Raw genomic sequence first — 25,924 nt, 5'->3', positions numbered from 1 at the left:
CCAGCCTCCTACAAAGAATCTTAAGTTTATTTACACCGTTCATGTCCTTATCCTCACCGAATTCCCGATTGCATATTATAGAGGAACATTTTTAAGGACATAACCGTTGTCGAGGATATTCTAACGTCACATTAGGTGTCACAGAAATTGACATTTCTTGTTTAGTCGGTCTGAATGTTACAGTACTTTGGTCATAATGTTTCGCAAAGTGTTCTCGAACGCGACTGTAACGCTGCACACACAAACAAATATACTTACATAAATATATGCGTATACAAACACATATATATATACATACATGTTCTGCTTGAATGATTTATTCATATCATGCTCTCCACACAAAATTTTGAGGGAAAATGACTGATTTTATTTTCTCTTCGTGCCATATGATCAGCCTTATTTCGCTACACAAGTAACATGACGTAGCGGCAACTCTTTTTAGATCTGTGTTTGAGAGACACTTTGTTCAAATATCGGCCGGCTTATGGGTTATCTTGCTTGAGGTTTTAGTGTCTCGAGACAATGTCGGAACAGCGGCTGCATACTAACTCAATCGAAATGCGAGAAAAAAGGATTCTACTAGTTCAGCCTGTTTGTTCTTAAACATGAATACCAACTTAGTATCGATTGTAGGACAGAGTCCCACCATTAAATACCACATATTTTCCACTTACCGCTGTTTGCACAGGTATGTTTAAATACGTTAACCTAACCCAATCCAACCAAAACTAACCTAACATAACCTAACGAAATCTGACCTAAATTTACCTATCCTGACCTAACTTAACATCACATTAACTAAAGTATAAATTAAACTGCAGTGATTTGGGACTGTGTTGGTTTTATCTGTAGTAAAATGAGTTCTAGTAAGTAATGCGTATGAAACAGAAAGGTGTGCAGACAATTTCATCGTTAATAGTTTTATTGTTTACAAAGAATGCAACCGTTCGAAATAACATGTTTCGATACTAATGCGTCAACACCAGGCCACAAATACAGTTGTGTCACGTATTTACCAAAATATAAGCTTTTGTATTCACCAGTATATTTAATTAACGTCAAACATATCACGCCTCGTTGTTAATTATCCAGTTATTAGTATATTTATATGAATTTCTCATTACAACAAACGAAGCAAATGTGTAACTACTGTATTTTATGTAATATGACGATAGTGAACTGTGTTTTAACAAATGTAATTATTGTGGTTCATATTCATTTGTCATTGTGCCATTGTAATATATGCCTATTACACAAACACGTATTAAAACGACATATATTACTACTACATTTTACGAGGTCATGCCACTTTATGGACTTACCACTGAGAGTGTTAGCTCACCGTATTTTTAATTCACAGCCAAGGACCGACTATCCTCACTGAGGTTTACGTCATAAAACTCAATTATTTCGAAGGCTGGAACAACTCCACGTAAAAAGTGGGTCATTTACCGATGTCTGGTTAATTCTGTTCATTAAGGCGTAAGTATGAACGTAATGGGTCACTACAGCATATACGAGCGCACAAATATACCTTCCTGTTGGGTGGCAGCGGTGTGAAATACGATGGATCTGTTTACACCAAAGTAAGCGAAACAGGGAACAGGAATTTCTATGAATTAATCAGTGAAGACATTTTCTCTCAAACGCTTTGATCTTTCTGGTGGGTCTGGCAACAACTATAAATTAATAATAGTGATCCCAAGAATGAGAGAGAGGAATAAATAGGAGGTTGGAGAAAACTACTTAATGAGATTCATTATAAATACTTGCAAACCAATGAGGATTAGACGGCCGGGGCACGTAGCATGACCAGGACGAGAAATTATTGAAATATCTTGGAAAAGGAAATACACAAATTACAAGACGTAGGCATGTATGGAAGGATATTAAAATGGATCTTCAAAGAGGTGTGAGGGTTTCGATTGGATTAATCTGGCTCAGGCGATATTCCAGTGGCAGCTCTTGTCCACGGTAATGAACCTTCGGTTTCCGTAGTAAGCAAGGAATTTCGTGACCATCAGCTTCTCAAATCGAACTCTACTCCATGAAGTTAGTCCTTTTCACTTATGGTCAGCCTCTCTGAGATTGATCTAAATTGGTCGTTCCTCGACGAGACGCTGTACTAGTTTGCCCTCACAAGTCGTTGAGGTCTGTGGGTCAATTGTTCGCTTCCAACTGCACGGAACAGAATATACTGCAGTACATTGTGATGCGGACTCATCGTACCAGCCTCTGTACCGCTAGTGAGTGCAGAAATCCTCCGGGAAAATCTGCACTTATCTTAACAGATAATCAACCCCTGCTTTACATGAAATTGAAGTTACACGTCATCAGTTGTCTCAAGATATTTTATTGCTTTCACATTTGCTTGCGCCCACAAAGCGGACATTAAGGAAAACTTTTATAATTACGTAATACAAAGACTGACTGACTTGCTTTCGTTGCTGTTCTCTGGTAACTGCAAATTTTGATGATTTGCTTACCTGTGAACTGTTTTATATTTACATTACAGAACATTATATTATTTTTAATTACACGTGTTTGTGTGCATGATTATATCACTGCGGTATGCAGTTTTCAAAAGATCGCATTAAGAAGGTACTCAAGATTTATCTCTTGATAATTTGTTATCTTGGCTGATGTTCAAGATTCAACACGATCGGTTTCCTAAATACAAGTCCAGCTAGAACGGTAACGCGTCCTCTTGGTGACTGTTCCTCTAAGCGGAAACGATACAAGGCCTGTCCTACTTCCTTGTGTGGATAAATCGATAATTATCGATGCAAGTCGAATTCATCCGAATCGTAGCGGTAGTACAATATGGCGTTTTCATGTGAGACAGATGTCGGTGTGCCAGAGTTTTGTTATGATAGTGTTGTTTGCGCCGAAACTGTTTGAAGACGAATGTGACGAAGTGTGGAATTGCATATAGTTTAGACTGTTACACTGTGTGTGCTTCAAGAACATTTGTGTATGAAGTAGATAGAATCAGTACAACTTGAATTTGACGCAACGACATGATGGGACATATTGCGGTTTTATGTTTCAAACGCATGGCCAGCAACGTGACATCAAAGCTACTTGCTCAAGGAGAGGTAAGAAGTATTTGCGAGTTATAATGCATGAACACACGGTCGAGATTATGGCTGAACTAACCTAATCCTAACTGAAACTGTTGAATCAATACGTGGTACGTGTTTTCACAGTACACCCCTCTATACTGAATGGAACATTCGGGAGAATCTTTAAATGAAATAATTCAAATAGTACCGCTAACATACTTATAAATTTTATAGTTGTTACTGAAAATTTTTGTGATTCATTTTTGAAATTGTTAATTATTTCACAATGAAATTAAATCCAAATAGGGACATATACAACATATTTCGATGTATAAAAAATAACCGGAATATTAATTGCCATTGATCGCCTTTTCCAATTTCACGTATAATTCTGCAGTGATACTGACGAAGAAATGTGAGGGAAATTGGCTTTTTATTGCTGGTCGGACTTCCTAATGCAGATAGGGGGCGACCTCAGTTTTCGAAGTTTTTGATAATATTTATAAAGGATCTGACGTTGAGAACTTGATTGGAATCATTCCGAGTCAAGATGATTAATGTTCTCCCATTCATGAAATTAAAATTTAAGTCGTAAAAGTATTCAGTATCTATATGTTTCTCCTTTATTAATGTCAGTACAATTTTAATTGAAAACAAACGTAAGCATTTATGAATTAAAATATACATTTTATATTATCTTCTGGTTTTTGCAAGAGATAGAGTTTTGAAAACTTGCAAGTACTACACATTATAACGTGTTTGCATCGTTTGTGGCACACACCATTAATTTAATATAATCTAGCCTTTGAATTTTGAAATAAATAGACCTATTTAGAAAACAGTAAATTAAGGGAAATAAGACAAAAAGGAAAATAACGAAAACTAAATGGAATCCTATACATCAACACCACATATTATTTTGGAGGTTCGGAACGTCATATTGATTTTTCTAGTTTACAATCAGATGTACCTGGTGGTAAATTATTAATGACAGTAGGAGAACATAAGACCTAACAATTTAGAGATGGATGGGTACCGAAAAGATAATGAAAGTTGTTCCCAACATATCACATATTCGATTCCAGTTTACTTCTCGAATTATGAAAAATTTTAATTTTAAAATGTGGCCGTACTTATACGCCTATTCCAATCTGGATGATTGCCATTGTATTTATTATTCTGGGGTTTGTGCATTGCATTATTTCAGTATCATATGGTGTTCTAGTCGTATTGTAGTGGAATATGGATATGTGCCTATAGAAATAGCTGATTTGGTCACGCTTTATAAGCAAACAAAAGAAATCATGCACACACAAACATGAACTGATAAACGTGATCACTGATCGGTGTTGATTCAGGAAGAGGAATGGATTGTTTCTTCCTATTCTTTCACTGTGCAATGTCCAGAACATGCCTGCAAAACTGTATATACTCCCTAATCAATAGCAGTTGTAGGGAAAAGTGTACCGATGACGTCTGACACCTTTCAAGTGCCTGAATCTGTATAGAAACTGTCGGAAAAATTGTAAATTTTTACACCCTAATACAATTTAGTGACCTTATATATTAGTTCCTAGCACCAAGCACCAATATTACGTACTACCTTAATTTTTTTCGATTTTTCATAAAATTTTATGCCATTGCGTATTTGGAATCTCAGCACTTCTAATAAAACTTGTAATTGCAACTTACATGTAGCACACTTGCCTGCTCATTAGAAAACCTTGTAGCCTATTATACCGTAGTTAAGCACCATATTTGTGTAATATACTTGTCACATTAGATTTAGATTTAAGCTTGTTAGGTGTGAAGACGGCGTTTTTCTGGAATGTTACGCCATGTAGTTTTGTAGATACTGACGTTTCAGAGATACACCTCTGAAACGTCGGTTAGTACGTACCAGACTAACACGGCACAGTATCTCAGAAGACAGCCATCTCTTTAAAATAGGTTTCTTTTATAAGGGTGTTTTAGCTCAGAAAATTAACATCAACATCGAACGGACGTTGGTATGTTTAACAAGTAGAATGGCAGAGTTGATGGCGTTATATGATTGTCGTGCCCACTGGCGAAAGCAGAATAAATGTCAAAATAACGCAGTCTTGAAACAAGCCCAAATCAAATAGGCTATTTGTGTTATTGTCCTTGCTTTCGTTGACTCACTTCAACCTACTCAGCTTACTGTTTACCTCAAGAGTTTGCGAGTCAAGACGCAATATTTAACCCCCCCCCCCCTCCCCCCGAGGCAGTCGAAGTCCTCGATAAAACTGCACAGGCGTCGTCTGTGGTTATTCCCCCCTGTTGATGTAGACTACACTGCGTTATTGGGGCACCTAAATGAAACAAACCTACTCCCGCCATGCAACCTTTAACTCTCCGTGGGATATTCACAGCACGAAGGCGCATTTGTGCTCACAGGTAATAAATTTTCTTCATCCGGACTAAACTTTTCCATATAAGTACAGTAACACTCAAAAGAATCGTACAGTTTGTGGTGGCGAGTAAGTTATGAAAAAAGGGGAATGGTATCATTTAGCCGTGTTTGTGCAGTGCATCTCCTTCAAAGTACGTAACCATTTCAGTGTGCTAGAAAGAAGTAACTTAAATAAGACCTAGGATTTGAGACTTTCGCGGCGAGTACAGTCAATAAAAACTTCTCGGGCAATCAACTGGTTACCGTAGGAAACCGACGTTTCGGCAACCAACTCTGTCCCCATCATCAGGGTTCTGATGTGACTGGATACCTCGGAAGTCGCCTGTGTCACTGTAGAATGAATGGACGGAATTTAACGAAACTTGGTATGGACATATGCCATAGGTAAATATTGCATACCCCAATCTTTAAATTTCTTACCAACATGACAGTTATGAATTATTGATTGTTATATTTTGGGCTTCCACGCTGCGTGGTGTTGTAGATGGTTATCCAACCTTTCGGTGAAACGTGTCGCCTTAATATTTTACCTGAACTTTGGGAGTGCAGATTTATTCGAAATGTTGGTAACCACATGCAAGGCTATACTGCGTCACACCCTAGAAGACCAGAATCCACAGTTCCAGCGGTGACCTAACCGCAGATATCATGTAAGGGGTGAGTTGCGTTGAATAATGAATACTTCAGAACAGCCTGTGCGCGCCTACCTGTACCACGCTGCGGAGCTCAGAGCGCTGTTTTATTGATTGTTCAGCAAGCAGCCAGGCAATAAGCCAGGTTACCGACAATAGCAGTCACATAAGCAAGTGACTTCTTCTTTGGCTGGTTGGTTATCAGTCCAGCTTTATCTGCAGTATAAGCAAAGAACTTTAACGCGGATACTGCTACAGCCCGTGCTATGGTCTCCATTCCCTCCTCTGCCTAGATTACGCGGATATCTGCTACCACCGGCATTTCAAAGAATTTCGTAGTCTGTGTGTCCTGTTCTTTTAGAAACGAATCTAAAACAAATCCAGTGTATTACGTCAAGCGCGATAGAATTGTTCGCCGACGAACTCGGCGAGCTGCCGCGACTGTCAGCCATGATTGGAATTGTCTGTGTGTCAACTCGCTGCTGGAATTCTAACCACGTTGTTTGGGTAGGCTGTAACACCGGGCGAGGAAGGACGAGAATTTCAGAGTATCCCCAAACAGAGACTCGGTCGGACACAAGCCTGTCTGGGGTTGACTCCTAGTTGAGTTGGACGGAGACGGTGACGCGATATGGAGGACGTGGCTTGGCTCCTGACCAAATAAATCAGGGGTGACTAATATTATTTGTCATACTTCTCTGCAGTTTACAGGCAGGAACTTAATTAGCGTTCAGAATAATAAATTGTTATTCTACCTAAACCAGAAATGGAGAACATGCGGCTGGCGAAATAAAAACTTCCCGCCCGGCAATTATAATACTAATCTGTCAATAACACGGTCCTTTAATGGTCAAGTTACGTTAAATTAACCCAGGAACTTGATTTGTTTACGATCTTACGGAAGATTTTGCAGGAAGTAATGAAAAATTATTACACGGAAAGTGTATTGCATGCTGCAGACTCGTCACGATGCAACTAGAAGCACACATGACACAAGTTGTCTGCCAACTGACTGGCCAGCAGTTTATCTTTTTCTTTCACATCATTCCCGACAACATATCGCCCACTTTCTAGAAGAACAGCCCTCTTGTCAACAGCTAGGTCCGTGCCTTCAACACCAGACACTCCAATGAAGGGGAATCTTTCTTCATCAAAGGAAAAAGAAAGAGGAAAAAGAATAAGCTAAATCTCTCCTCAGCATTGACAGAGACGGAAAGGCAGGTGTGCTGGGCTTTGCTATCTCAGCTCAAATGGACGAGTTTGAATCTCCGACCCTGTTCGTGTTCCTCTTTTGGAATTATCATTAAAATGCCGAGTCTTATCACTTATAAGTAGCAGAATCTATGTCCTTCAAATTTGTGTTGTGTAAAAGAGGGCAATATAAATTAAATTCGCGCCTTGGAAATATAGGATGTACAATTTAACACGTCGGCAAACCTCTACCAGACTAGAAGGCGCAACTACCCAGCAGAGAGCTTTCTTCTGCCAGCCTTTGTACTTGTGTATACATATTGCATATTTAATTCACTTTATTGTATTTTTCACAATTAAATCTACGGTAGCGTCGTTGAAGTCACCATACCATTAGTGAAATTGGCAAAGAGAATCCACGAGCACAGAAAGATTGATACGTTTTGATTCCACCACTAATTCAGATAGCAAAAATGTGTACTAACGTTTTTAGGTGTTCTGTACATTAGGGCTGAGATGCAGAGAATGTTTTCTAATCTCTTTTTTTCTGTTTTTCGTCAGATTGCAACAAGATGCATGAAAATTAAGTTACTGTGTCAATTTAATGTCTGATTTAAAACACTGGTTTCTCATGTAATTTTACCATCAACGAAAGTGAATAAAAAAGGTAATATTTTCAGACAGTATCATTTTTGTCATAAAAATAACATTTCTTCGGGAAGAACAGTCCCTCTTGTAAACGTTACGCTAATTAAGAACTGAACAAGGAAATGTTAAAAAGTAATGTTTTAATCTTGTCATTTATAAGGTGGATCATTAATGAGCGTCAGTATGATAAAATTGTAGCCTTTGCTTGAACATAGTGAAGGATGTTGGTGTGATTCATCATCCTGTGCCTTTAGCAATATCGGTAATAATTCATATTAGTTTCCACGTAGCCCACTCATATTATAGCTCAGTTTTGCTACGGTAGAGTGATGCTGAGTGATAGTCAGATGTCATTTCTCACCTGCTGTCACCTCGTGGGTGAAGCGAGAAGCTAATGTTGGACCGTTCAGTCAATCATATATGTAACAGGTCCCATACATTAATCCTCTGGTCGTACTGAAGAACACCTCACCGCGGAGATATTAAAAATGAGAGGGGGGAAGAGGTGATTGGATTCTACTAGAACGTCTTTCATGGTACCCAATGGTTCATAACTTTCTTCACAAGTCCCAGCCATTATTCTCTGTTAAAAGCCGCATGCGTTCAATCGACTACATTTTAATATTATCCATTCAAGGATTTCAATGAAGAATTGACCTCATGTCTTATCTCCCCATACGTGCTACAGTTCCCGCCAATCTTAGCTTCCCTGATTTGATCATCGTAATATTATTTGACGAAGAGTTCAAGTCGTACCAGTCACAGAAATTTGTTGAAATACACAATGAGGAGACGCAGATTCAATTCAGTAAAATTTTCCTTTTCCTTTCATAAGAGACTGCCACAGGCTGAATGATTGGCATGACCCGTGTTAAGAGAAGTGAAGTTGTGTACCAGTGCACTTACCTAAGTCTAGTGCATGCGTCAATTTTTCCATAATATACGAGGGTCGCTCATTAAGTAATGCCCCATATTTTTTTTCTCAGAATATATTTATTCAAGATGGCTGAAATTTAGTGACAATATAAATCAATGTTTCCTTTACACATACTATTTTTCCACATAGTCCCCATCAACTTGTACGGTTTTACGCCAGCGTGGAACAAGTGCATGCATGCCTTGCCGGTACCAGCTCTTGTCCTGTGCACGTAGCCATGTCCTCACTGCTTGAATTACGCTCTCGTCATCTTCAAACCTTGTTCCGCGGATAGCATCTTTGAGTGGCCCAAAGAGATGGAAGTCGGAGGGTGGATGGGGCAGCACAGTCCAACCCAATTTGGTGATTTCTTCCCGGGTTCTCAGACTTGTGTGAGGGCGTGCATTGTCGTGCAGGAGCAAAATTTCTGCTGGATGCTTGTGAGGCCGAACTCGTCGGAAACGCTTCTTGAGGGTTTTCAGGGTCCTGATGTACGCGTTTGAATTGATGGTCGCACCTCTTGGCATCACATCCACAAGAATGACCCCATCACTGTCCCAAAAGACAGTCATCATGACTTTTCCGGCGGAGGGAGTTGTCTTGAATTTCTTCTTTCTCGGTGATTGAGGATGATGCCAATCCATTGACTGCCTTTTTGTCTCCCGCTCAAAGTGGTGTATCCAGGTTTCGTCACCTGTAATGATCCCTCAGCATCAAAACACTCCAACAATTCAGAAGAAATTGTTTTCCTTTGAATCCTGTGGTCTGCTGTGAGACTTCGTGGAACCCATCTTGCGCACACCTTCGAATATGCAAGAGCCCGGATAATTGCAATCACACTTCCATTGCTGACTGAAAGCTGTTGGGCCAATTGTCGAGTTGTGACGCGCCGATCCTCACGAATAATGGCATCCGCGCGGTTCAACATGTCTGGAGTGGTGACTGTGGCAGGACGCCCAGAGCGCGGCAGATCACGGAGCTCGGTTTCTTCACTTCCTGAAGCTTTAACTCTCTTAGCCCAGCGACCAACGGTGCTCCTATCGACTGCACAGCTTCCATACACAGCACACAAACGTTTATGAATGTTCACCACCGTTTCTTTTTCAGCAACAAGGAATTCAATTACAGCTCGTTGCTTGTAACGAGAGTCGTTCACAGACGCCATTTTAACAGTTCACTACAGCTCCGCCATCGGTTGGATTCATTTGAAACTCCGTACACGAACGCGAGAAACATCAAATCTCAAGCATGTAAAACTACACTTTTCTATCTTCATTATTGGCTGAGAAAAAAAATGTGGGGCATTACTTAATGAGCGACCCTCGTATATGGTGTCGTAATTAATTAACTTTATTTTTAGCGTACCAGTGTACTAAAAAGCTAGGGGTCCTCCTAGAGAAAGAAATTTCTGAGTACCACACGGCACGCAATGTGTGTTTTGTAGAATATAAGACATGCAAGTATTTTTATTTTCGTATCGGCCAATTGGTCTAACACACAAACTGCATTCCCCTTCTTTCCTTCCTTGAATTTGTCCAATATCGAATGCAGTTCGTTTATTTTGCAACTGAATATGCTTGGCGAAACTGTAAACATCGGATGTAAAGAAAGTGTGTACTGTGTTTCCGCGTGTTTTTTATCTTAGAGCGTTTCAATACAGCTGTGAAAGAGAATGACGTATAAGCCTATCCGTTTCAAGACATACGCACAAAACCACTTACAATATAACGGCAATAGCCTACAATAGAAGCAGCCGGAGTAATATATTCTACGATATGAAACAGGGAATTGTATTATTTTGCGATGAAAGTGACGCTGTTTGAAACTACTTCATATTTGCGCGCTATGCATGAAGCCTTTCATCTGGGCGTCTGCAGAGTCACAACGAAACAATTTCATATTCTGCATACGTGTAAAAATGACGTATCTACTTATTTCCAAAGACACGTTAGGTCCATTCCAGGTCTTCTTCAATTGGCGGAAATGATTTTATAAAAGTTCGACAATGCGTCAGTGGCATACGAGTTAGTTACTGTTATTGGTATAACGTCGGAAAAAGTGAGATGTGAGAATATTGTTTAGAACAGAAAATGTACTATAGGTATATGCACAACTTTTTTTAAATACACTTTTTTCTCTGTGAATAATAGTTAACGAAATGCCGAAAAGTGTAATATTTACCGTGTTACCGCATTTAAATTGTCTTATACACGGAAAACTCTGTAATGAATGTGGAAACCTCGAATCTCACACATTCCATAAGTTGCTGCAGAGCTATCAGTTCTCTATTGATGCTCTTAGATTTCCTGATTTCATTAATAATTCTATGGTTTAATTAGCAACGAAGACATCATAAATCTTGAAGAAATTTGTTCCCTCAGGACAGTTTGATTTATACGGAATATACTTCGTGCTGTATCGTTACATTTACAGCCTGTCCAGCAAGAAGCCGTGAATAATTAACCGGGGTTTGTCCTGTGACTTCATTCATTGTGTTGGAATTACTCACCGCTCCGTTCAACTCACCCCATTTCACTTAAGGGTCCACGAAACCTACTGATGAACATTACGCGGTTTAAACACACAAATCTACGTCGCCTCTCCCCTACTGAGATTATAAACTTCGTAAAGAATTGCTTCCTAGAAATGTCTGCAGGAATCTTGCTCCCTTGATAGTTTCGAGCCTACGAGTGCCTCTTCGTACTTGAAGGGAAGGGGAGAAAAGGAATGAAACAGCCAAAATGGGATGTTTAACTGGTTGACTGTAGCAAGAAATTAAACTTACCACATCAGGTTTATACAGTATAGTTATGCAATGGTGGGAAATATTTAAGAACGTAATGTAGCGTAATTACCGTGGAATCGAGACCTGAGATAATATTTTAAAATAATGTCACCGCGTCAAAAGTGACGGATGGCTAATGTCGAGACTCTGTTGTGCTCCTTAGTAACTCATGGCGTCAGTTGATACAACTGAAGCCTCGTCTTTGTAATCGCTGTCGTTGAAGGAACTACTGTTGTTAAATAATCTACGACCCCATGTCAGGTATCGAACCTCAGTTGTCGGGATTATAGCCGGTAACTATGTTGACTCGAGTTGTCCCGCACTGAGAGTAAATAGAAAATATACACTAAACAGATCGGCGAACTGCAAATGTCACAAATTAATGGAAAATGCCCAAGAAGGGGGAAATATACATGTTTAAAATTTAGTATACCGTAAGGTCATATTAAAGAATGCAGAAGGAACTTGGACGAAGGAAAATAGAAGATAAAGGCAGCAGAGATGAGATTTTTAAGCAAACAGAAAAACGTAAAGGTATTTTATAATAACCGAGAAAGTCAGAAATAATTTGAAGAAAAATGCATTGGAAGGTAACTGGCAAAAATAAGATGGTATGAACACTTTTTAACAACGAATGAAGACAAATTCGAAGAAGGTTTTGAACATGAAAGTAAAAGGAAAACGCTCAAGATGAAATGAACCGGTTAGAGAAAATGTCACACAGAAGGATGGAAGTAAGAGCACGAGAAGAAACTGAGGAGAAGCCGTAGGAAGACGGAGATAAACGGAGAGGCTTAGTTATCAGATGGAACCGACTTAACAAGAAGAATAATAAGATTTGAAGAAGTGTAATGGTTGATGTATGGAGAGGCAATGGTTTGTGACGTGTGCTTAACAGGTTTTCGTGTGGAGGGTTACTGCACAACAGAAGATTGCTCTCAATGTTTTAACATATGGTAGGTCTTCCACATTGTGGTTTTTATCTCACACACGGCCATCATCTCAAACTAATAATTAATTACCAAGTGTGTTGACCGTGTTTGGAACTGAGTTGAAAATTCATGTCACCGGACGCACGTTCACGCGTGTTCAGGATCGTTTAATAAAAAGAATAATAACTCAGTAGTTCAAAGTCATGCGAATTTCTGTCATGGCTTTCACACGTTAGATTGTGGGTTACAGTGGTTTGACGAAGCACGATCATTTGTGTACACAGAAACACAGTCTTTTGGGCACATAGAATATTAAATTTGTTCCTGCTCTTAATAAAGTTTAATTACTTTGTTTGCTTTGTATTAGTGTGTATATTTTTAAACAGTCCGTGTTATATGAAAATTCAACGGAGTCGATCGATAATCGATAAATTTTTCTTATGAAGAGAACTCTATTCCGCGTGATTTAGTTCAAGTCCGTTGTGAGGAATATGACTTCTGTCCAAGAAACAGACTACATAAAATGTTCAATTAACGCATTTCCGTCCGCAAGGTTTAGCACCGAAATTCCTGAACAGATTTAGACAAAATCCATTATTTTGATTCACAGTAAAGTACAAATTACAATTCTGATTGTACAAGTCCATTTAACTCCTTCTGTACGCGAAGTTCAAATCAAAATTTATCAACTGTATCTTATCACAAAATATTATTCATTATATAAAATACAGAGCTCATACAGTCACTAGAGATCTTAAGATGTGAACGTTTGCAAAGAACAGGTATTTGGAAAATATGCGTGTTGCGTTGGAGTACACCTTTCTACCCTTTCTTAACCAGGATTTTTCATATAAGCCTATGAGAAACACACGCCTTGTAGCATTATAATGAAGATACAACATATCAGAATATACACGAGCCAAACACATCTGATGCCTCAAGCAACACTGTGTAATAGAAAGTTTTGCTCCGCTGTTTTTCGCTTTTCTCTTCTGCTTTCGTTATTCTTTGTGCGTGTATGTGTAGGCTGACTTTCCTTTTTCATCTTCGTCTGCCCCAAACCCTGTTTTCGTTGTATGTACCTAGAGATATGTAGGTGATAAACCTTTATAGTAGGATCGCATGTAAAGAAGTAGAGAAGTAAGAAGTGACCTATAAAGGGCAGGGACCAGGAAAGGAGGAGACACGCACGTAAATAGACAAAAAATAACAGCTTTTATAAAGAGGTTTGATGGCAAGGAGGGATGGGAATAGAAATGGACATCCATGCTATAAAAAGAAGGTACGAAGTGACGTTTCCCTGTGTTTAGATGGAAGTACCCAACCCAACAAACATCTCCGCTGTCAGAGCGACACTCTCCTACCCAGAAAATGCGACATGTCATCTTACAGCTGGCACTTTCAGGGTTACAATACACTTTTTGATGGCTTCGTGCTATTTAGACAATAATTTTGGCAATTATTTATTGGATTTCATGTGCGACCGAAATCTTTAACGTAACGGTTCATAAAGACAACATTTCTGAGTACTGGATATTTTCGTGCGTAATCCCATGAGATGAGTCTGTTGGCTCAGAACACGTATGTGGGGCACATGTACAGTTTTTGTGTCTAATAATGCACTTGTTTCAAGGAACATAAGCACGCTAATATGGTATGCATTTCGTGATAAACTGAGAATGATGGGCCCTATCGATTTCTCCTTCTCGAGATAACCGCAGAGCGCCTGACTCTCACCCACGTGTTCAGATGTTATCATTTACGTGCGCAAACACTTAATTGATGTTGCAGTGTTGTTAACGTCACTTCATGTCCATTTAAGTATGTAGATGAGGTGCAAGGGATCTGAATAGCAGATAACATGTTAATTCAGCGAAGGGAAAGTGCGCGTTCATGTTCGTCTAGTCTTGGGTGCTGTTATTATATTGTAACGTATATGAGTGCTTTAATTATGGCGGTTTATTTGAAATGAAAGATGGATTTATTCCACACATTATTACGGTAATATCTTTGATGAATGCTCTGTCGTTGAATAAATCGTAGTCTTGGTTAGAGATTCCCAATTTCCGGTCTTACATTAGCCAACCACTCTCGCATATAGCTTTTTACAATGCTCTGCTTTATCGCTGTCTCTCTGCCCACCAACCAACAACAAACATGTGGCTCGCATACCCATTTAACTGCATTGGCCCATTAAACCGCATTTGGAAAAAACAAGATATTATTAGAACACACGGAATATATTTTACTTCGAGGCTGGCAAGAATTATAAATTACCGTAAGTGCATTGTTTAGTCATCAATTTCTGTACATAATTTTCACTGGAACAGACTGTGACTGTTTTAAATTTTCCCTGTGTATTCTTAAAGTACAGCGTATCATATACATGTACCACGCAGAATTTATGTTTGTGGTCTGTCTCCGAAAACAATTCTCAAACATACAGAGCGTTCGCTGTATTCTGGATTTTATTTACAGGTGACCAGCCTAAAATTATATTTGTTCTGGCCTTAGTTTCAATGGAATGGAAGTGTGGGATATACAGAAGGACAAAGACCACTGTCACCTTCACGTGATACATTTTGTACCTACGAACGAGGCATTGCGGTATAATTATTCTATCTGTATTGGAAGAAATACCACTACCTAATTAAACAAGAAGTGAGTTACGATGCAAATGAAATTCCACTACATATTTAATTTCTTTAATAGTTCCTTTTGTTTATTCAGTGTGTTGACAGTCGCGAATAATTATTACTGCATTTGATCACTGCAAAATGAAAAATGGCATGACTCGACGTAAATTTGGACAGTGCAGGAGAATGAAGAATTATGTTATTCTAGTGCTGATACAGGGAAATAATACACACAATGAGACCATGCAGAATTAAAAACGTATAATTACATGTGTCTGAGTTTTATTTAATTTGCAGTTCGGTTGAAAGCCTGAGGCGTGTTGTCTGGTTGCACAAAGTGAACGCTGTAACAATACACGTATCTTTCATCTTACATTTGATATTAAATGAGCCTCTGTGCAATTCCATAACGTACCAGAAATTATCTTGTGAATTTTTTTATAAAACTCATAAATAATGGAAATTCGAAGTGGAAATTTTTGTAGCACACAGTGGGACAGTGGGCACCGAAGGCAGAGGGGAAATTTAATTATCGTCAATAAAGAAATCTCCATGGTTTCTATCAGTATTAAAAAACTACCTTGAGTTATGCTTCTAAGATAGGAGAAACTTTTTAACTGTTAAAGAAAGTACTGTAAAAATCCCCCCCCTCGAAATCGTTGCTGGGATAAAAATTAAAAAAATAAGGTTATTTGGCGTCACTGAGAGAACAATCTTAAAATGGAATTTTCGAAGTAGCCCGTGAACGTATGGGATGGATTCAACTGGCACGGGTCTGAGTGCTCTTTTAAACTCTGCCTCCGTAAAAACTGAATTTTTTTGAACAGCTGAGTAACTGTAAGCTCTTAATTACGACGCTCCAATATGAAGTTGTAGGACACGTGTGTGTTCTGTAGCTTATAGGCTGTATCATGTGGGAATTCTTTTCTGAACCGGACTACGAGAAGTTTATGAAAGTAGCTGACTGTTTGCAGAAGCTAAGCCACTTCATTTCTTTTTTTCTTTAAACGGGGAACAAGAAATCACCGTATCTACGATAAATTATCTCTCTCATTTATTTATTTTCTTTATAAGTGCAGTTTATTTTAAAGCTCGTTCATATTAAAACTTAATGTCTTTAGTCTGCAGAGGGTTTATACCCATATAGTTATCTGGGTGTAAGTACAGAAGCTAGCGAGAAGGAATAAATACTATAAATGTTACCAACTACTGAAACAAGTTGCTCCGAATATTAATACGTACCATTACGCTTTACTCTCTGTGAACCAGTTGGGAAGACTAAGTTTGCTTCAGGATTGGTCCACCTGGGAGCCTCCGGTTTAAAATTCAGAGTAGAGCTAATTTCACTGCAATAATAGCAGCCATAGTTGGTGTTGCACAAAATTTCGTGAGTCCACAGTCTTAAAAAATGAAACACCAGCAACTAACTAACACCACAGACTTAGAGCCCTCTCAGTAGCCTGAATCCTGTCTGTGCTCACAGGAGGCTACCCCTGCTCCCTACCCTGAGCTGAACGAGTCCAGTCCACACTCTCATCCAGTTGCTTTTGAATCCATTTTAATATCATGATTGCTTACAGGCCGAGGTATTCCAAGCTGTCTCTTCCTCTCGGAGTTCCCGACCAAAACTTTGTGTGAGTTTCTCGTATCTCGTATGCGTGCTACATTTCCCACTCATGTCACTATTTTTCATTTGATCATCCGATAGTATATGGCGAACGTTAGACGTAAACCCATCACCAGCATAGATCTAAAATTGTGTCATTTAATTTAAGTACCGTAAAATATTTGATGAAGAGTACAAATTATTAAGTTTCTCATATGCTTTTCTCCTCTGTCCTGGATAAAAGTATTCTCACTACTTTTGTTCTAAAGTACCCTAAATTTTCTTCTTCGCTCGGGGTGAGTCACACTCATATAGAACAAGTGAATTATAATTTTGGACACTTTAACATAAAAAAAAATGTACCTATAGTCACTTTATATATCCTTTGTCTATGTTACCGAATTAATTAATTATGTTAGTGTCTGAGAACCATAAGTTATTATACTCCTTTTTCCCTTCATTTTAATTTTTGTTCTCTCGGCAGAATTCATTTCCATTTGTACTACCTTCTGGTTGAAGTCTGCAGTAGACACTGCAGTGAGTTGGTTTGGTTTGGAATTGCTGGAAGCAGTGAGGAGGATTCCGTGTGTTGTCAGGGGTCGACAGACTTTTCACATTGTACCTATATACACTTATATATATACTTTACGCGTGTAATTTAAATAAAATAAAATTTATTCATAAATAGAAGATTACTAAGAAATCACTAGGAGAGAATGTTGAAATGTCGGCAAAACAGTCCAGAAGACAATAATTTTAATGAGAATCTGAAATCTCACTTATTGGATGTTGAATTGTGTACAAAATATTATTTTAGGTGTCAGTTACGGTCTTGACGCGTAAGCCTAATTGTGAAAATATGTTTTAACTTTTTCAGCGTAATGACTGGCGGAGCCGGTATCTCTCGTTTGGATCAAGATGTCTTTTGTAACGGATGGGAGGTACGTCAAGGTAAGGAACTTCAAGAAAATTGTTTTTCTGCTTATGTCCATATCATGCAGCCCAGAAGTTAAGGGCAAGATAGTCGATGCAGCTAACATTGCCGTACCACTCACTCGCTTAATAAACCAAACACTCGAACATGGCAGCTGATTACAGAAATTGATAACGAGTATAATTTAATATTTTTACACATACATTTCATTATATGATCTAATTATACCGACGGAACATAATCGATTTTTACACTATATAAAGCCTTGTTCAGTTTAATTTCCAAGTACAATATTTGATTAGCATATTTTATTTCTTTGGAGATGGGTGTGACATGTAGTACTGATAAGCAAACGAATTCACTCCATATATATAAACCACGTTTCTTTGATCTTCACTAAATAATATGCTCCCGCTTACACCTAGAGGTCTCAAGTAATATGTTCCCTTCAGGTTTTCCGACTAAAACTGCACGTTCCCCCATATCATCCTCCATTTGACCACCCCAGTAACGTTGCTTTTGTCTGGTCGTATTTTCAACGTATTTCGTGAACCACTCTATTATTACAGTGGAGTACATGCAGTGGTTTTTGTGTTCTGTTACGCAGGAAACTTGTTTATTAAAGAAAATACAAACAGTACTGCAGAGTTCAGAGGTTTTCTGACTTCAAAAGCTCTCTGCTTTGGTGTCAATAGCAGGCGAAATAGCACCTGTTAGCACTGCTTTTAGCTTTCTACATTTTAAGGCCAGAAAAGTAAAAAAAAGTTATTACGAAATAAAGGAACAAAAATAAATTGCCATGGATTACTGCTATTCATACTGCTGGCAGAACTTTTAGCGGAACTTCAAAATGATGTAAATGTAAACGTTAAGTTGTTGTCTGCTGTTATGTTGGCTTCCGAAGTTTCCAGAGCTGGAATGTGGAAGGCGCGCTAGATTCGAACAATTTTTGTTTCAAAGATCCCACCCATTTTCAGTAACACTCTGGCCTGTAAACTCTCAAAACCGGAATGCAAAAATAAAGGAAAGAGAAGAAAAGTGAAATTTCTAATATGCCATAACCCCAGTCCAAGTTGTTGAGGATAAAAGTCAGGCAGGCCATTCGTACTTTGAGACTAAAAACATAGCCAGGAAAATATCCTCCCGTTTACAAGGCCCCATATTTGCTTTTGTCCGACTGTGGGAATTCCTTCCCTTTTGTTTTTAGAAAGAACGTGGATGACGGAAAGGAGGAGAGATTTAAAAAAAACAAGAAAAAAGATAGTGTTATTTCCTTCTTCCTTATGGACGATAGAGAAAATTGTGCACATCAATTCGAAGACTAGCAATAACAGTGGCTGTAACATCACGGAAATGCTTTGAGGTTAGTATTACGAGTGGAAGTGGTATTCCTGAATAGGACACTAAACGTGGCGTGCATTTCGCTTACCAGAATAAAACATGAATGCACAGAGAATACCATGCCATAACAGGGTATATGCGTCATCTGTTTATCTCCCCGCCTGAAGTCTTATCTTTTAAATTTGTTTGCTTAGTGTGTATGTTCGCCAACACTTCAGCCAACAAAGAATACGTAATAGATCTCTACGTAAGCTGATTCTGTTAAAAATAAATATGCATGTTCTCTCCGACATGACCATTTTTGTTATCAAAAGCAGGAAATTATAACGTCAGACTCTGCATTCGGATTAAACGAAGTTGTCTACAAAATATGACGAAATTGAATATTTTATCTTCTTATCGCAATATAAAATGTCGTTGAGTACATCCCATAAAGACATCTAGGTAAGTTTGCTTGTGGTTTTAGGTCTGTGATATGTTCTAATCCTTCTTACGAGAAATCTGGCTACCAGCACTTCATTTTTGTATCGTTTGGCCTTCAAGGAAGCTTTCCCGGTGCAGTTTTTTTTGTGGATTGTATCCATTATAAAGTTCTTAACAACTTCATAGACCATAAAGAAACGACAAGAAGATAAAAATATAACAAACAAATAAAAAGGTAGCCCAGTATCTTGGTTGTATAGAGAGGATCGTTTGAACGTTCCTCATTTTATCGGACAGTCCCATGGGACAGTTGAAGGAGAAGGCTGAGCAATATCTGCTCTTATGGATAGCAGTACACAAAGTTAGTAACGACAAAGCTGTAACCAGCCTCCTTCCAATCCCCTTCTGTTTGGTATCTCCCAGCGTGCGCTTACTACATTTATCTGTACTTCCGTCCTTGATTCTCATCCCTCCATAACAGAAGATTAAGCGACTCCAAACCTCATAACAAATGCCCGATCTCCATTACTGGGCTTGTCTACGCCATCTGCAAGTCTTGCAAATCTGCAAGTGTCACACCAAACTAGTCGTAAGTAGAAACTTTGTTCTGTGTCTAGCCCTTTACTTTCAAGCATAAGATTGAAGACTGAATTGCCATTTGAATGTGAAGTTCTAACTTCATATAACGGAAGTAGGCATATGCATATTTTCCAGATAAGTTCTCTGATATGTTTCGTACAACACTGAGCTTAATGCTCATTTATTACAGATACAAATATATTTTGGCTAAGCTAATCGCAATAATGTATCGGCACTGCATAGAGCCACAACTTATCTTTTCCTGTAGGCTTACTTTGTGTTTTCAAAATCGATGAAAGAGATTTAATATGGAATTTATAAATCTCAGTGAGATGTAGGCCATTTATTTTTCCACCCACGAGATTTGCTTACGTTACGAATTTTGATCGATAAAATTAATTTTGACCTTAGTTTAAGTAGCTTATAAGAATGCTTGCATGAAGACCTGAGATCGACAGTGGGTCAACCTTGCCTTGATTAAAATAAGAAAACAAAGACGAAGTTAAACATGCGTACTCTGTAAGATTTAAGGTTTCAGGTCTAGAACTATGACGATGACTGTCTTCTGGTCTGGTAGACGTTTGCCGACGTTTCAGACGTCATCTTCGGTGAACATCTATGAGAATACACGGCCACAATCCTAGAAGACAGACATATTCATGTAAACTCTCGTTTCTATGTAGAGGCGTTAAATTCCCGCCTTTTCAGAATTTTACACAAAGGAATTTGAGCAGAGTGTGGCAGTGAGACTACTTTTCTTTCATTATTCCAGGTTTTACAAATTTGTGGGACAGCCCACTGTTGATCCCAGGATAAGTGTACAGAACAGACCACAGAATTGGGAAAACATACATATCAGAACTGTATTCTAAGTGCTCCTGAAATACAACTTAATTCTGTAAATTCTTGGTTGTAGCTGTAAGGAACAGGGAAGCTGAAACGAATTAGGGGGTAAATTTAAATCGACAATTGTCCAGTCTATAAATAAAAGTAAAGTTTCATTGGTTGCACTGGGCTGGAGTGAGGGCTTACAGTGATAGAACTAACTGGCTAGAGGTGAGAAAACATAGTGATTAGTGTGAGAATAAGTGCAAGTAAGAGGTTGGGAACTGAAGGAGCAAAGTAAACTTTTCGAAGAATGGCGAGGGTTGTACAGGAGAAAACAAACATGAAATCTATTGCTAAGAGGATTGAATTTGTTGTCTTAACTTCCTCGGAATGTTCTAGGCTATTCTGTTCCAACGTAGAGTCACAGGTACGGACGGCTGGCGTTTTCCAAACTCTTTACGAGGCAAGTTACAACAGACATAGTGGCAGAAACAATTAAATTCGCCTATATAGACAACTGACAAGCATAAAGCTATTCCCATGCTTAGCACAACGCCGTGAAGCATGTAGGGTCATCGATGAATTCCTTATTCGGGACTGGGTGGTTAGTGTCACGGGCTTTGTGTCCTTTACCGTCGGAGAAACAGCTCCCGGAACGGATAAGCTAGGCTGTCTGCTGTCCCACAGAGGCCCTCTAGACAGGTCTCAGTGGAAATCGAACTCCGATATTTCGTAACTGACTGTGCTGCGGCTCAAAAAAACGCCTACTCAGTTAAGATCAGGGGTCCTCAACCTTTTTAGATCGGGTGCCACATTTACCCCACCCCTTATCATCGACTTGTGGGCTGCCGGTATGTAAATGAGGACAATCCACTGACTCTTCATAGTAATTTATTAAGAATGCTCAAAGTTATTTCATTAAACGTCCACTTAAAACCACTGAAATGTCTCCATTTGTGATATAAAATTCAATGTGAGTTTTCATTTACATGAATATTTTAAGATAGTGCTCAGAAATTATGTTATTGAATAATTGATCCTGTAAGTTTTGCGTTTTGTCTTGTACTTTCGAGTATTTCGATTAAAATTACCAGGGCGTGGAACACAGAACGATGAGACGTTTCTGACGCAGCTAGTGTGTTATACCATTCTGTCTACAAGTTTGATCTCGCTAGAGAGAATAGAGGGAGAAATGCCTTTTCCTACGTCACCAGGGGTCAGATTTACACGTCTCCGTGGGGTCATTCCGCCAACAACTGAACATTCCAACAAGAAGACAAGAAGGAGAGGAGATTTTCGCCATATTCCATACCCTCGGAGTCTCAGATGATACTGTACGCCCCCCCATATCATCCGCTTGCCTGCTTTCAACTTAACTCTTGCACAGAGCATCTATCTTTATAGAAATCTGTCTCCGGAAACCCACAGTAAATCCGGGGTGGTTCGTCTCCCATCCTGGTAAGGGCTGTCCATTCCTGTCGCAGCCCAACTTGGCCATACGTGAGAGTGTGAACTGCATTTATCTGACTCGACAGGGCCCAGTGGCGGGCTGTCGTGAACGCCGTGAATAGACTAATTTTCCTTCCGGTTCCATAAAAAGGCGAGAAATGTCTTGTCGAAGAAGAGCACTGCCACCCTATTAAGCATGCCGTAGTGGCTCAGGGCGCACTCTCTTCCGGTTTCTGCTTGTGCGTCAGATTTGATCGTAAACTCTTCATTTTGTATTTATGTCTTTCGTATGATTATTACTGTAAACAGTGATGATTTCCTTAAACGGCATTAACCAGCCGATCTTTTTAATGGTGTTGTTTAGTGTTCTTTGCGGTACAAACTAAATTCTTAAATATAATTTGGACAGTATTCGGCTTTAAAGGGCCCAGAATATATTTTACGGCAACAGCAGGCTACAGAAAATTGTGTTACCCCTGTCGTAGATAAATAGGGAGGGAGTAACATCTTAGGGGAAACCTTCCTCCCCAATATCCACAAATTCTTGTGTAGTTTTCCCTTCCTCCGACATCTAACTACCCCATGAGCTCCAAACCCCCCCCCCCCATACAATTCCCGTATCTCTTCAACAATACCATTTTCCTTATCCTGTAACCTTCTTTGCTGTTTTGATCCTCCTCGTCTTCGTCGCTTTTATGCGTTGTTCCAGACGGAGACACCAGGACGCGCCAGCAAGCTTATATAGTCGAGAGTTTCGCACCAAACCAGTCCCATCACTTTTCTAACGGAGAAATCTCTTCGTGTTTGTCAAGTAGCAGTCGCAGTGGTTTACGAATTGTATGTCGGCATTCAGATGTTATGCACTGCTGAAGAGGTGTTTACAAACGTTCTTACCAGAATACTCGTCTATTGGCGCCATCAGTACGTTCAGGTAGGCAAATTAGGCGCCTTTTATGGAACAATACAATTTATTACCGTCACCACAAGAGCCCGCCACCGCATCCTATCCTGAGTCACTAGAATCCAGTGTGAATACTCAACACAATTTTAATATAGTTAAATATTATCAAAATAAAAACAAACCAGAAGGAAGAAGTGATAAACAGCTAAGTAATGACTTCAATATGCGTGACCTGTGAAGTCAAGAAACAAATGAAATCTTTCTGTTACTTTGTCTCTGAAACAACGATGTCTGTTCAGCGAATGTTAATAAGATTGCTAGAATGTATCACACGGTACATTTGCCAATTTTCTCCACAACCTGAAATCTTAGTTACAGTTTTTAAGAAACTAATTTCAATTTCCCAAAAGAACCTCCCCTTTCGTAATTATCTCACTTCGCTTCACCTTTATTCCGTTTCTCGTGCTGCTTGCAGATTTCAGTTTAATTCTTCAGTTCTGGTGGCCCGTCCTTATTAGCATGGACTGCGTCATATCGTTTCGCACTGCCTCAGGCGGAGCGAAAAAGAACCTTTTCCTTACGTCGTTGCACCTAGCAGCACTTTCTTCATTCCACATCAGTGGAAGAAGTTTCATTAATTTTTCATCCTGAAGATCAATACTGTAATATAGAGAGGTCGACCCCTTCCTCTTTCCTCACCAAGCTTTTTCTTCCACTGCCACCTGGTGGAGTTCACAATTGTTAGTTACTATCTTTTTTTCTTCGCCCTCCTTCATCCAGAGTCTTATTTTCATTTATTTCTTGTGTTCTTGCATTCTCTTTTATCCTATCATCTCAGATACTTCAAGTCCTCATGGACTAAAGCAGGGCTCGGCAGTTATGTTTGCCCGGTGGCAGATGGAGCTCTTCTGAAGTGACCACGGACAGAGGCGCCTCACGAGTTCGGCCTATAGTTTTTATAAGGCTTAAAATTGTTAACTAATAATAAATTATTCGCATCAACTGAACACACTTTCTAGGCCCTTGTCCTTAGGTTCAATGTGCAACTTCGGCTTTCGGCGATGAGTAGTGTCGAATTGTGAGAATTATCCAACGTTTCGGCAGTCATTGAAGTTGCTAACTTCGAAGTGAGAAGGTAATGCTTAGGTGTCTTTAGGAGTTTTACATAGGACAGGCAGTCGGTGGCGAATTGGAGATGAGCATGTAGTTAAGGCTTCCAAAGACGTCTAGCCATTATACATTCACCCTGAGGATGGCAACTGCAATTTGTGCCGAAACGTATAATCCTCACAATTCGACGCTACTCATCCCCAAAAGCAGAAGCTCCGAGCATTATACACTTTATAGGTGTACCAGGAGATACAAATGCCCTTTAGTTGCGTTTATGGATGTTGTATGCTGAAAATTTAACAGAAAACTACGTATAATGCATAAGGGGCTTAAAGATAGAGGGGTTAGATGTCGAGGTACTCCATATCTCATCCTACCAACCAATCAGAAGACAGCCATCTTCACAGTCGCTGCCGTGAAAACCTAAAATCTCACAGAGGACTTCATAGCTTAAAAAGCAGGATCGGTTGTCAACAACACGCCAGTTATTAAGGATACGATGTTCTGAACTCTGTATGCTTTGCAAAGCACTAAATGGAAATATGAGTAGTACATATTAGTGCCAGTGAACATTATGTTAGCATTTTTGTCACTGTCTCTTATTATATAATTTATTAATCTTAGCTACAATGTATTTCCTATATTAGGGGGAAAGTTTGTGGATCATTGGACTATTAATATTTGTATATCGCCTCTCGCGCCCAAGTTTGTTCACCCCTGTCTTTAAAGCATCACGCAAGAGATTGGTTTTTGGATATTTAACATATACAGTATTTACCAAAGAAATCCCTTGCGGCGAAATTGAAGTTGATGACGTCTTCGTTTGATTTATAACGCGTTACAAATTCCAGAAGTATAATGATGATAATACGAGAACAAGCTAATAGCTCATCAGCGAGATCTTGTCCTGTGAGACACAGAGAAGTCTATAGTTGAGGGGACACCGCTCCGTAATAATTTGAGTTGTGAGATTGGAGAGACGTTTTGTCTGCTAGTTCAAACAATACTGATCATTTTATCTGCCACAGGAGTTATCCCAAAGAAATTGCACAGTTGCATCATAATTTCGTATACTGATGAGCACCATGCAAACACGAGTAGTTACATAATCAGTTTTAAATTACGCGAAGAAGTCTGAAATACCTGTCGTATTAAGAATATATTTCTGTCCGTCACAATTTTTAAATACATGAATATACTGGTGAAATATGATAATGATAATAATTATAATAATAACAACAGTAAATTTAGTTCACGCACACATCATATTTCTTTAAGATCGATTTTATCTTCCAATTTTAGCTTAAGCTTTTAAAGTAGTGTCTTTCCTTTACCGACTGTACATTTGCCTTCTCTCCATTGCGTGCTAAATGTCTTCTGGATATGATTACCCTAATAATATTTGATAAATAATACAAACTTCTGTCTATATAACTTTGCATATAAATTGAAACTACAGAATTGTTCCTCATTTTAAATTAAATTTAGTGTACTTGGAAGTACGTTTCGCTCAG

General features: G+C 39.0%; 1 protein-coding gene and 1 long non-coding RNA gene across 7 annotated transcripts in view; one reads left to right on the top strand and one right to left on the bottom strand.

Moving 5' to 3' along the window:
- LOC110840777 (neurotrimin-like) overlaps positions 1–25,924 on the bottom strand; it is a 540,194-nt gene that overhangs the window by 23,719 nt on the left and 490,551 nt on the right. The window lies entirely within an intron of this gene.
- LOC110833915 (uncharacterized) overlaps positions 1–25,924 on the top strand; it is a 107,489-nt gene that overhangs the window by 60,924 nt on the left and 20,641 nt on the right. Inside the window, exon 2 of one of the 2 annotated variants that reach the window (XR_015537482.1) lies at positions 17,723–17,796. This is a non-coding gene — a long non-coding RNA (uncharacterized LOC110833915). Of the gene's footprint in view, positions 1–17,722; positions 17,797–19,881; positions 20,133–25,924 lie in introns of those variants that run through there. The other variant, XR_015537483.1, reaches the window with a different exon arrangement.

Source organism: Zootermopsis nevadensis, unplaced genomic scaffold, assembly GCF_977971745.1.
Source record: "Zootermopsis nevadensis isolate Lab colony 2312 unplaced genomic scaffold, Znev_1.0 Znev_ptg000028l, whole genome shotgun sequence".
Lineage (NCBI taxonomy): Eukaryota > Metazoa > Arthropoda > Insecta > Blattodea > Termopsidae > Zootermopsis > Zootermopsis nevadensis.
Note: the sequence above shows the minus strand (reverse complement) of the source record. Positions and strands in the feature narration are given on the sequence as shown.